This window comes from Paramisgurnus dabryanus, chromosome 17 (genome assembly GCF_030506205.2).
Source record: "Paramisgurnus dabryanus chromosome 17, PD_genome_1.1, whole genome shotgun sequence".
NCBI classification, from domain to species: Eukaryota; Metazoa; Chordata; class Actinopteri; order Cypriniformes; family Cobitidae; genus Paramisgurnus; species Paramisgurnus dabryanus.
This window is the reverse complement of record NC_133353.1, coordinates 19,167,174-19,179,851: the sequence shown is the minus strand read 5'-3', so window position 1 is coordinate 19,179,851 and position 12,678 is coordinate 19,167,174. Positions and strand designations below refer to the sequence as shown.

Below are 12,678 nucleotides of genomic sequence, written 5' to 3'. Positions count from 1 at the left end.
TGCTTTATTCATCCCCTGTGGCTTCAGTCAGAACTAATGACACCCATTCAGATTATTTCCCTCCACTCGTTAGGGCTGTCCTCTGAGTCCTCTTTTATTTGCTGTCGCTATTGAACCTTTGGCTATTGCGCTTCATTCAGAACCACACATCACTGGAATAATAAGATATGGGGCCCTATTTTAACGATCTAAGCGCATTGTCTAAAGCGCACAGCGCAACGTCTAAATGGGCGTGTCCGAATCCACTTTTGCTAGTTTAACGACGGGAAAAATGGTTTGAGCGCCGAGCGCATGGTCGAAAAGGGTAGGTCCTATTTTTTTTAATGAGTGATGAGTATTTTGGGCGTAACGTGCAATAAACCAATGACAGTCTCAGCTCTCATCCCCTTTAAAAGCCAGTTGCGCTGGCGCTATGTCTAATCCCTATTTTAATGACTGACTTTGTAAACTGAAAAACTAAGCGGAGGAAGAAGACCCCCAGTTTAAGATTAATTTTAAATAATTGTGTTATTTTTCACTTGAAATTGTTATTTTTTTATTAAAACCTTTAAACCCCGTTTTCTTTTAGTCATGGAAGTAAAAAAGCAGTCTTTTAATTGCTTTAAAGAGCACCAATTATGCTAATAAATTGGCACGTTAGCACGTTATTGCAATATCCCATAGTACATACATGTTATTAAAACTTGAACTAATGCATTGTGAGTCTTATAAATTGCTTACATACCTCACCGATTTCCCACTGTCTGGAAAACGCTCGGTTTAGTTCCTGTCTCCGCCTCCCAAAATGTCTAGTGTAATCGGATTGGTCAGATGACTACTCAACTGTTATTGGTCAGCTGGGTTCGGCGTGTGTTTGAAAGGTTACGCCCCTGACTACGCGTGGGTTGACACAGATTCTGACTGAGAGTCACAGCCTCAGAGGCAACGTAAACAAGCGTTATATTTCTCTATAAACGATGGTGTCTGTACTGCCTTACCACTTCGAGCTGGATCCAGAGAGTTCAGAAGGCCGTTACGATATAAACGATCTCCGTCAATGAATGCGATTGGATTTAACTTTTTTAGGTGTCCTTAGCTCTGCCAGAATGCTAAACGAAGACGAAAATGTGTTGCAAAGACATCCAAAAGGTAATTATAACGTACTACATAACTATATGGAAACACCAAATGTAGCACATAGAAAGTATTTGTTGAAATGATTATAAAACGATTTCACTTGGTAATTTCTACATTATTTTACTCTAGTAAAATTTATTATAAAAGACTGCTTACATACTGTATTACTGTGCAAACTATATGGAAACACCAAATGTAGCACATATAAAGTATTTGTTGAAATGATTATAAAACGATTTCACTTGGTAATTTCTACATTATTTTACTATAGTAAACTTAATTATAAAATACTGCTTACATACTATTTTACTGTGCAAACTATATGGAAACACCAAATGTAGCACAAAGAAAGTATTGATTGAAATGAATGTTAGTTCTACATTATTTTACTATGGTAAACTTTATTATGAAAGACTGTGCTATGTTTTTACTTACTAGGTTTTAAGGAGAATGCAACAGGTTCCAGGGCCTCTTACCTGCGTGATTCATCATCCAGGTTTTGCACAAATTGTCTAAATCCCTACACACAGAACATTTATTGTACCGACTATAAGCCTTTGAGGCGCAGGACTAGAGTAAGTTTTATTACATTTTTAAACCAATAACACTAAAGTATTATTATAGTAACAAAGTACCCAAAAGAACAAAAGATGTAACTTTAAAAGAAAATATAGTAGTCAGTCAAAAGTTTATTTATTACAAATATATATTTAAATGTTAAACAATATACAAATAAACATACTTTAGTAACCATATTGTGCTCTTGTTTCAAAAATTGTTCAATTCACTTCTTACAGCTATCTATTCAGATAAATGGCATATCAAAGCTTTGTCAGCTGGTGCTATCTAAGACGACACTTTAGGGTTATCATCCTGTCGTGTGTTGTTCTCCAGATATGCTTGGAGCTTCCTGATCGGAATGTTGGCTTCCGACGACCCCTGCACTGAAGATGGCATGCAATCACGTCCTCCTTTGAAGGTCTCTCAAACTGTGATGCCAGGTCCATTGGAATCGGGGTTTCCTTCAGCTTATCTTCAAATACCTCAGCAAACACAAGCCTGATCACATCATCCACATAACTGTAGAAATATTGCAGTCAATAAATCTTTTGTTTTGATAATTTATTTCCCTGCTTCATACATTAAGTTTTTAATTATGAATGTATTTGAAATAAAACATTACTGCTTACGGTATGTCATTTGTGTGTTTTGGGAACATAGCCTTGTACTTCCCTCTCCTGCTTTTGTTACGGCTTGGTGACATTGTAATGGATGGCTGCAAGGTACAACCTGTAAAAATATAAGCAAGCATAAATTTATTGTAAAAGTAAATACTACTTTATTTAACACAGTTACTAAAATACTTAAATACCTGCATAGCATTCCAATAAATGAGAAAATCAAATTTTTTTGCTGCAAATCTGAAATCTCAGGCTACGGACGGCAAAGGCATCCACTGATGATGGTGATGGAAACATTGTGAAACGATGCTACTGCGTGGGTTCCTATGATTATGCAGAGAAAAAAAACTTTGTCATCATCAGTTATACATTTAAGACTGGTAGTGGTTTCATTAGCTAAATACATCATTTGTGTTACACACCTTTGCTCCTCATATGCCAGTCTGACTCCTTGTACTGTGTGTTATGATGTTGCATGTTTGCATACAGTGTAGAAGGATGTGTCCAGCTGCGAATCTAGGATATAGACAAATAAAACAAACATGTATTCAGTCAAAAATACATATTATAACAATAGAGTACAACGATTATAAATCGTTAGACTATTCATTAAAACGTTAATGTATTACACATTACATGGCCCAACATTAGCAACACACATTACGTGTTTACTTCGTTTCAAAATCTAAGAAAGCTTCAAGTAAATACAACAGTAAAATACATATAACTTTAAACAAATCATCTGTACTCAAGAGTTTCTTGAGTTTGATCATGAGAACAAATTTTACCGGTAACAGTTTAGCTGGTAACTTAGCAAGTTTGTAAACATGTCTTAACCAACATCGATAAAAAAACGATAGTCTGCATAATTCAACATACACGTGTGTAAATATGGTACGTTGTTTATGAAATACAGTATTACAACACAAAACAGTTCGCTTGCAAGCTTAGCTCTACACGCACATTATGTTAATCTCCGGTTACCGGTTACGTAATGTACAGTAAAAGGCAAATAATAAACGTGAATACTTACAGCCTGTGATCCAGAAGTGCACAGTAATCCAACTTTCAGTAGGAGACGTCCAGCTTCGGTTCATGAGAAGCAGTTATTGTGAAAACTCCGTGAACAACTTCTGACTGGATTTTTCCGGAACCGTATTAAACATGATGTCCTCTGTGGAAGTCCATAAAGTGCTATTTTGCCCTCGCATCTAAAGAGACAGCGTCTACTCGAGAGATTTAATCGCTTAAACGATGAAACAAGAGTTTGCAAACAGAGTCAAAGCAGGGACTCCCAACCTCCGCCATTTTAGCTCTCTTCTGACTCGGCGCTCCCCACCCTCGTCTTTGAGGGCGTACCCAAGCAAAGCAGAGAGGGCTGAACTATGATAATGTTGGTCTTATCTACGTCACTAATCCCAGGAAGTAAACTGTTGCCTACAATCCGAGTGTTTTTTGTAGTCCTCGAACGTTAGAGACGATAACTCGCGTCATCGTTTTCTTTGAGGTATGTACTTTTTGAATATCGTTAGCATGTACTAATACACATTTACACACAAAATGATGTTTAAAAACGTGCATCCCATAATAGGTGCTCTTTAAATGTATGGCTATTCAATATCATCAAAAAATAATTTACAAGTATGTAAGAAAAGGTTTGTACTCTAAAAATACTTTATTTGTAACAAACAGGAGATAAAGAATTTACAAACGGCTCTCTGCACGTTTCAGCACTTGGACAGCGTCAGTTTTTTTAAGCATTACTTAAAAAAATTTCTCATCTCACCATATCCACAGGTACAGACTCATTATATACTATAAATCTGTGAGGTAGCATTTAAAAAAAAAACATTTAAAAACAGATGCATTTGTTTAAAGAAAAGCATTTATTTACTTAACAGGCTGCAGGTGAAGCAGCTTTTTGTGCCTTCTAACGTCTCATAATTAGTCTTCATTTATGTCCAAGAGACTCAGTAATAATCTTTTACAATCAATCCTTTAATCTTTCATATTTAAAAGCGTTTTTGTGCTGCTGCGCATTCATGTATGTGTTAAGCAAACCCGCGTGGTCGTCCCTTTCATAGACGCATATTACTAACGCGCTCTTTAAATAATAAAAAAACATATTGCGCCATTGACTTTAGACTTTAGACCAGGTTTTTGTTGGTCAATGGCGTAGTCTATTTTAGTTGCCTCAAAATAACAACGCGCCAACAATGCGCCTGACCACACCTCGATTTCAGACCAGAACGCCCATGGGCGGAAAAGGGGGAGCAAATGCATTTGCTATTTAAACAACGTGGCGCTAAACGTGAAAATTATCATTGCGCAGGGTGGAAACTAGCAAAAGACACCTGCGTCGCGCATTGCCCTGCATTGTGCCAGGTGTAAGATAGAGCCCATAGTCTTTAACAGAAGGTCTCCCTATATGCCAATGACTTGTTACTATATGTGTCCAATATCTCTGTCTCAGTTCCAGCTGCTCTTGACATTCTTAGTTCATTAATTCATGGATGCGTTGGGAATCTTCAGAAGACCTAAAACCCTAAGACATTTTTTGCCTTAGATATAAGACACTTTCTGTTTCTCTGATTTCACCATATATTTGTAGCCTCGCCATGGCAACTATGTTTTAATATATCAGAAATCTTCAATTTAGCAAGTCCAATGTCTCAGCATCATGTTCACCACATTTGGTATCAATCACATGAATCCCCTATGAGGAGTATTTAAAAGTTCACCGCATGCATTTTTTAAACAATCCAAAATGTCTGACTTCCTGTTGGGTGGAGCTAATAGGTTTGAGGGTGAAAGTTTTTCGTGCAGATGAGATCTATATACTTTCGTACATATGCGTACATGGTGATTCAAGACTTTGTTTATTGTGTTTTACTGACAAATGTCGAGAGAGCATTATTGTTGCGCAAAAGTACAAAATCATATTATAGCCCTTTTCACACATAGATTACGGAAAACACACAAAAAATGTGTCCGCAATTTGTCAGGGGATATTTGATTTTGGTATATTCACATACTTATTTTCCGTAAAGATCGCATAAATAAATGTGACATATTTCAAGTCCTGCAATTTTATCCGCAACATCTAAAGTTTGCTTATTATCTATGATTTCTCTCTTGAGAAACTATGTGTGTGCAGTTTTGTTTATGATAAGATCATAAAGGAGCTTGTGACGCACTGTTCTGTTATTTCTTAATGTGAATGTTAATATGCATTTAAATCCCTTGTGTCAAAGAGCTTAATGATAACTTCTTGTTGCAATGACACGTGCATTCTCTTTACGGCACAGCCCTTACAGCATTCCATAAATGGAGGCATTCCATAAATGTTACTAGGTCCCCTTTACAGGAGCGATCACATAACTTTTACAGGATGTGTTTGTGTTCGCACAGAAGGCTCTCTGCCAATGTTACAGAATTTTTCTGTGATCAAAGTGCTGTGTGAATGGGGTTTATGATGCACAAGCGTGAACCTCTCCCCTCAAGGGTTTCATTTGCCTTTGCACAAACAAATGGGCACCTTCAGCTCTATGAATTTCTCTCCCCTCTCGCCCAGAGAGTGAGCAAACACTTAAAATGTCTTCTGTGTAATGGCGTATCTTTCCCCTTCCCTGAAGTGTGCGTGTGTTCGCTCAGACTGTGTCCTATGGGTTTGCAAATCCATCAGTAGTCGAGCTCTCTATGGTAATAGCCCTTGTGTTTCGCAGGGTGCTGGGAGTGCTTATAAGAGTTGTAGTTTTGTAGTGTCACACCACGTATTATTTATTAATTAACATGGCTTTTAAGAAAACTACAATAAAAAATATATAAATATTACTGCCAAAGTGGCTAGTGGGAGTGACTGGCTGCGTCCGAAACCGCATACTATACAGTAGGTACTAAATAAGATGAAGTACCTACTTACTTGCCGTTAAAACAGTAGGTACTGTATAGTATGAATCCTGGTAGTATGAATGAGATTCGGACGTACTACATCCGCCATGTTGCTACATCACGTGACATACGTCAGCACGTCATGTCATTCCAGCGCGAAAACAGCCGCATGCCTCTTCTTCTTCGTTGGATAACTCCTCTGCCAGGGCATCATAGGATAGTGAAGTGTCCATCGTATGCACACTGCAAAATCTAACCGGAAGTAGTAGGTCATCTGGGTACTTTTCGCATACTGTTTTTCGAATACTATGTATTCGGACATACTACTCGCCTCGCCTACTGCTTTTCGCGTACTATATAGTATGAAGTAGGCGGTTTCGGATGCAGCAACTGTCTTACTAGTCACAGCTGAAATCTACCCCCATTTGGAGGGATGGCGGGGTTAATGTCAAGCCCTGTTTGTATCTACAGTAACTTTATAGGGATACATATATTTATGACAAATGGCATTTGTGTTAGTTAGTCCACTTATGAATGGCATTCCCAGTTTCAGAATGAGCACTCGGACATCAGAAGCTGGACTCTTTTTGGGAGTAGCCATGTTTCCATTACCATGATTTTATGCACATTTTGAAGTATCACATCAAGAACGAGTGATGAAAATGCCACATTTCGATTAAAAATCCCTTAATTTGCAAAAAAGTTATCATGCTGCTCGCTTGAGGTGGTTTTTGATATATTTGAAAAATATTAAATGCGAATAATGGGATATGGAAACGCATTTGCCGAATTAATTCTGAAGTAGCAAACATTAAACACACAGGACTGATCGTCTAGCTGTTTCCACTGTCTTTGTCTTTACCATATATATTGTGCTCGACGACACTGCAATGACCTTGCAGCTAGTGCCTTCATCAAAAATGCTGCATTCCTTTTTCTGTGCACAGCATTCAGTTTGCCAATTACAAGCTGCACGGCTAATAAATGAATAACTTGCCCCATTGTGACTACTGTACATGCAGTCCTGTTTCCATTTTCATGCGTACCTTGTTTTGTTTTCTGTTGGTTACTAGGTTACCACCTAGTAGGTCACCACCTCATTTGTTCGAACGACTTGATAGAAATTTACCTAATTCACATTTCTTTATTTTTATTTTTTTGGCGAATTTTGAAAAGATTTGCTTAACGCTTAGAAACCCAGCTAGTGATAAACGTTCAGCAGTGTTAAAGCATTGATCTCACCTGTCATTGTCTCCCACGCTCCCTATGTGGGTGTATAGTTCACTGATCCAAAGTTCCTGACACACCTCTTCTAAACAAACAAGCTGAAAGAGAGGGAGGGAGAGAGAGAGAGAGAGAGAGAGAGAGAGAGAGAGAGAGAGAGAGAGAGAACAAATGTGTGTGATTATGTGTGTGACCTTGCATAGAGCAGTATAATTTCTTTCTGTTCTTAGCACATGCTGAGTCATGAAACGAAGAACAGCATTGATCCTTACATCACACATCATACTATCCTCACTTCTACAATCTTTAAGATCAGTAATAAAATCTGGTAGACCATGTTGTCTGTTTGGGTGTTAGAGACAATAATTTATGTGTATCTAAGTCATTGTGTGTAGGTCACCTTTAGTGGTTCAGGGCCTCAAGGTCTCTTGTCTTGCATCCACATTAGTACAGACCTGCCACAAACTTTGACTGCCACAAGCCATCAGTCATGAAAACAAAACACTGGTTAGGCGACTTGCTTATAAACTCTTTCACCGCCAGCGTTTTTAAAAAAAGTTGCCAGCCAGTGCCAGCGTTTTTCATGATTTTCACCAAAGTTTAATGCCTTCCAGAAAATGTTCTTCTTTAAATAAATAAATATACCAAATGAAAGAACAGACCCTCTGCTTTCAAACAAAAAAAACCGTTTCATCCTACCTTTAGTGGTTCTTTTGCAATCAGCTTTTGAATATGGGTAGGTTTTTGCAAAAACACCATATTTTGAGCAAAAAGCAAAAATAATTCCATTTTTGTGACTGACTTTTCATAGAGATCCCATCCAGAGCGATCTTTAAAACAGACACGGACATGCAGCAGCTTGCCATAGGGCAATACTTCCGGTTTTAAAAAGTTGCGGAAGGGCGCCACCTGGAGGATAATAGCGGTATTGCGGAAAGACGGAAAATCTCGTCATTGGCGGGGAAGCGTTTTCTCTTAATTGACGAGATATCTTGTCAATGGCGGGGAAAGAGTTAATGCTAATTAACATGTTCACCAGCATAATAGAACACTGCATCTGAAGCTCCTTTATGATCTTATCATAAGCAAAATGCATGTGTGTGGTTTCTCAAAAGATAAATCATGAATAATAAGCAAACTTTAGAGGCTGCAGAATTTTTTTTAAATCCCTTTATGGGATGTGTGAACGCACAGATATGACGTCAGATTTATAAGGATAGTTTTTTAGGGCATAGGACATAGTAACCAAATTGGGATGCAGACATTGTTTGGGTGGCCCATTGCATGTCTTTTTATTGCTATACAGTGCCTCCCAGAAAACGATGCACAGTGGGCACATGCATCAAGTGGGTAAATATCAGTGGACTATTGTATGTCATTACCGACCCATTTGGGGACTGTAGGGAAAAGTAACCCCACATTTTTAAACGAATGGGGGCACTAGTGAGCCACTAAAGAGACACGCTTTTGTATGACCTTTTTGTCCACACTTAACCGACAATAATTGTGATGTGTGTGCTAGATTTCAAGTTAATCTAAGCATGCCACAAGCCTTAAATGTGCCTGAAATAAATGTAAACTTTGACGGAATCCCATGGCAACAGCGTTCAAGATATCAAAAATTTGGTCGCAAGTCCAATGTCTCAACATCATGTTGGCCAACTCTGGGGTCAATCTCATGAATCCTCTAGAAGGAATATTTAAAAGTTTACCGAATGCAACTGTCAAAATATCCACCTTCATGACTGACACCTGTTGGGGGCGCTATGCCCTGAACTCACAATAGGCACATTGATGTGATCGGAATCCTTGGGCAAACATACATCCCACGTGTCATCACAATAATAAATTTTTTTTGCGTTAGAAATAGGACACCTTTTAAATACTCCTCCAATGGGATTCATGCAATTGACACCAAACGTTGTCAGCATGATGCCGAGACATTGTAGATGCTAAATTGCGAAGTGAATTTTTATATCTAACGCTGTTGCCATGGCGAGGCGACAAATTATGCAGAAATCAGAGAAACAGGAAGCGTCTTATATCTAAGGCAAAAAATGTGTTATTGTGATGACACGCGGTGTGTATGTTCGGCCAAGTATTCCAATCGCATCGATCTGCCTATTGTGAGTCTTGGGCATAGCGCCACCAGCAGGCACCAGGAAGTGTGTCAATCACAAAGGTGGATTTTTTGACAGTTGCATGCAATGAACTTTTAAATACTCCTTCTTGAGGATTCATGCGGTTGACACCAAACTTGGTAAACATGATGGCAACGCGTCAAAGTTTACTTTTATTTCAGGCATATTTAGGGCTATTGGCATGCTTAGATAACCCTAAAATTCGGCTGTTAAGTGGAGACAAAAAGATCAGACAAAGGTGTGTTTTTTAAGTCACTGACTAGAGCCCCTGTTTGTCTAAAATGTGGGGTTTCTTTTACCTACAGTCCCCAAATGGGTCTGTAACAACTTAATTTTGTCCACTGATATTTACCCACTTGATGCACTTGCCCATCTTGCATCGTTTTCTGAAAGGCATTGTTAAGTGATTAGAAACGTGCAGATATTTTTAAGTATTATTATTTTTTGCAACTTAATATGTATATTTACTATTACACACAACACTTGTTTTGCCCTTATTTTTCATTAGATGAACTCAAATATCTAAGAAATATCTTTCTCTATGTACACAAAAGTACTCTCAAATATTGTTCACAAATCTGTCTAAGGGTCAGATTTACTAAACAGGGCTAATTAGCGTGAGAGCGCAATTCCAAAAAGTGCATATGGGAGTTGTCATGGATAAGGGTTATTTACTAAAAAAGCGCAAATTAAATAATGGTGCATCAGCTCATTTCCATAATGACCAATGCAATCTACTAAAGCAGCGCAAATTAGTTGCACATAAGCAGAGCTGATCCCACACAGCTGCGGGTGATAAATTAATGCCCGATGCACTTAAGATCAGCACCACAGAAATATTACACCATAGTACACTGAAAAGAACCAGAGGACAAAAATGTTCTCCCTTGTACCATGAATTCTCTACCACTTTTCCTCCTTCTCTCCACTGACTGACAGTGAAGTTTTTAAGCTTCTCTCCATCTACCCAACCACTTGCCCCCTTGACCCAATCCCCTCCCATTTAGGGATGTTCATATCAGTTAATTTTTCCAACCGACAATCGCAGCTTATTAATCGAACATTAACCGTTAACTTATAAGATTTTAATATTAAATTGTCATTGAGTAAAAATACAGTTGACTGTTGACATGGTGAAAACAAAACATTTTATTTCATTTGAACATGCAAACAGCAGCAACAGGTCAACAACAGAACCAGGATTCATACATTATCAGATATTCGCGCACCATTACCTTATCAAAGAGCACGCAATCAGTCCAGATAAATAATATCCAAAAAGGGCGGATTGTCTCTTTTTCATCTACTACAGTGGCCATTTCTAAAGCAGGATGCATTTTAAAAGTTTTGCTTTTGCGTCGTCTTTCTTCATTTGTGCAAAAAGAGAGATGTTTTTGGTCAGGGTCTGAGGCCATCAGGGAAGGTCTGTCCAGATGTGCACGAGACAGAGAGGACCGCGTCATCTTATGCGTATATGCGCGCTTCTCCATTCAACTTCCAACCATACTGCAACACATTTTTTCTTTAAACTGATAATGTTAATCGGTCATAAATTCTTACCTTCGGTTAACGGATAAAGGGTCAATATGAACATCCAGGGTTTATACAGAAATCCTTAAGTTAAATTTACTACTTTTTACTACCTTTTTTACTACCTTCAGAATATTTTTTAAAACCATCACGACACTGAATTGCAAGTGTTAATCAGCGACCTTTCTATTATTTACACAGATTTTGACATATATAACATACAAAAAAGAATTAAAGTGAAAAAAATTCTTCTGACTGAAATATTTTTCAGGCCAAGTCATATTCCTTTACCTAACACTTTATGTAGGCGAGACCAATAGCATTTTAAGGGGAGATTTTTTTTACATTAATTCTATATTAAAGTCTCCTGTGGCATATATAGGTAGCTGTAGTTTGCAGGGCATTTCAGATTAAGGCGAAACAGCTAAATAACTCACTATACTGTATAAAAAGAAAACATGAATATCACCACCTTTAATGAATCTTTTATTAATTATTTATTAATTGTAAATGTATTTATTTTAGCATTTACTAATTATTTTTTAATCAAAGTTGAAACTGTTAACATTAGTGAATGCACCATGAACTACTGTCAATTACTGTAATGACATAAACAAGAATAAATTAATGATTATATACTCTATATTTTTCATTGTTTGTTTATGTTATATAATGCATTTACTAATGTGAACAAATACAACTTTTTCATATCATATTATTCAGAACACATAAACAAATAATCCAGGGTCTGTTCTGTTCACACAACAGCTTACAGTCACAGCTCTAATACAGAAACGTTATGTATGAACGAGTAACTCGAGTCAAACTCGTGTAGAATTCGCACAGGATGTCTGTAACCATCGTGACAGTTGTTAATTGAATGACTGTACATTTCTCAACAAAATATTATGTTACAATAGAGGCAGCGCTGATGTGCTAGTTTATGCGCAATGTTTCTGCTGTTTACTTTCTCCTAAGACCTAAATGGTTGTGTTTATATGAGGATATTTGCAAAGACGGGATTTTTGAGGCATATTGGTTATTTAAGGCCAATAAAGCGGCAAAAATACGTACAACACAAGCTCAGAAACGAATGCGCGCCTAGCCTGCTCCTCTGACACAGAAACAGCGGACGCACTGTTGTTTGTGTTTGAATGGCTTAAAATCACCTGTTTTTCACCTAACTGCTGTGCTTAAATATATGTACAAATGTTACGTTTTTGTGACCACACGTAAATGCAACTGCAAGAACCGACAGGTGGATGACATCAAAGTCCCGCGAGAGCGTTTCGGAAGCAGTCTCCTCTTATGATTCCTCGTCAATCGCTCTCAAGGGATTTGGATGTCATCTGCCTTTTGGTTGTTGTGGCCAGGGGCGTCATGCAACAATTTTTTTTAAGGGGGCACAGTGTGCACAGCTTACAGAAATGTGTGCATACCTATTTTTTTTACGGTCTATGGTGCATACACGGACAGCAAACGAAATATTATAGAGCTTTCAGTCTTTTCCATGGCTTTATTTTGAGCCTTCCTGCCTTCATGACAAAAACCTCCAAAATAAAAGTGTTGACTAACTTTCATATCAAATACTATTC

General features: G+C 37.8%; 1 protein-coding gene and 2 long non-coding RNA genes across 4 annotated transcripts in view; 2 read left to right on the top strand and 1 right to left on the bottom strand.

Annotated features, from left to right (window-relative positions):
* Nucleotides 1–12,678, top strand: part of babam2 (BRISC and BRCA1 A complex member 2) — a 409,020-nt gene that overhangs the window by 371,698 nt on the left and 24,644 nt on the right. The gene's annotated exons all lie outside the window — the stretch shown is intronic.
* On the top strand, nt 180–2,149 carry LOC135778236 (uncharacterized). The gene is made up of 3 exons (XR_010544467.2): nt 180–1,128; nt 1,555–1,691; nt 2,011–2,149. It is a non-coding gene; the product is annotated as an uncharacterized lncRNA (long non-coding RNA).
* Nucleotides 2,056–7,516, bottom strand: LOC135778237 (uncharacterized). Its single transcript, XR_010544470.2, has 5 exons — nt 3,331–7,516; nt 2,720–2,813; nt 2,489–2,621; nt 2,307–2,406; nt 2,056–2,196 (listed from the first exon to the last, which is right to left on the bottom strand). It is a non-coding gene; the product is annotated as an uncharacterized lncRNA (long non-coding RNA).